Below are 1,247 nucleotides of genomic sequence, written 5' to 3' on the forward strand. Positions count from 1 at the left end.
CAGACGCCAGACAGAGAAGAGTAGATAAACATTGTCTCTTTCTCAACTTCTGGCACGTTTTACGCTTTAATCGACTCAATTTAGCTGACAGGTCCAACCCGGGAGGAGAGAGATACAGCGTCCCAGCAAAAAGACAGTGCTATTCGATAAACATTCGTTCCGCACACAGGATTTAGACCCGGATCTCCGGCAAGTGACAGTGGGGCGCATAATGCGGATGGGATCGGGTGGGGTTGGGCCGATCACCCGACTCGTCGCTTGAAAACAAACGCGTTTGTTTTTGAGGCAACGAGTCGGGCATTCGGTTTGTGCCACGATAGCCGCTTTGCGCCCTCAATCTGGCTAGCAAACCGACCCGACCCGAACCGATCGAGCCAATGGGCACTGGGTATACCCGCTATTCCACAGACAAGTTGAAGGAAATTCGGCACTTCGAATGGGGTGAACTGAGTCTAACCAGAACTTTTGGCTTGTCCTTTGGAGTAAAATGAAACACACAGAAACGGTAACGATCTCTAACTGTGGTGACAAAATAAGACTGACAGACAGACAGAACAACAGAGGGGAAGAATTCATATGTAGGATCAAACAGTGATATCCTACAACCCAGTTTTTTTTTGTAACCACGTTTTAGTCGATATTATGAGTCAAAGTATAAGTACATCCAACATTATCATCATCACCATCATCATCATCATCATCATCATCATAACGTACTATACCTATAATAGACTTCAGCAATCATGTTTCGCCATTCATTTTCCCGCTCGAATGCTCTAAAATCCTTGAATAATTCTGCTCTTTCCCAGGAGGGTTGCTTTGGTTCCTTCCCTTCTACATTTGCCTTACAGCTCTCCTGTACGATCAAAATGCTCTACGACTTGTCACTTTCAATTCATGGGTTAAAAATTTGAGCTAATTCTTCAAGAGTAACGGAGTCGCAAATGCTTAAACGATGAATCATAGATTTTATGAGAGCAAGTTTACGCCAAACCCTCGGCCCTGGGTCATGGAAAGAGAGCTCTGTTGGCCACCTCGCAAGAATGCTGACCGGAAAATGGGCCGGATGCAGAGCCGATCCGCCGACAACAAGGTGTATTAAACATTGCGGAGAATGCGGGCCGTGAATGTGATATTACTGACATACCATGTCGGACAGAGGTGACTTGTTATCCATCAGGAATGTCTCTTAATAACACCGTACCGTACTATTGGGGCGAACACAGGGAGGGAGGGAGAGAGAGAGA

Source organism: Aplysia californica, unplaced genomic scaffold, assembly GCF_000002075.1.
Source record: "Aplysia californica isolate F4 #8 unplaced genomic scaffold, AplCal3.0 scaffold00101, whole genome shotgun sequence".
Lineage (NCBI taxonomy): Eukaryota > Metazoa > Mollusca > Gastropoda > Aplysiida > Aplysiidae > Aplysia > Aplysia californica.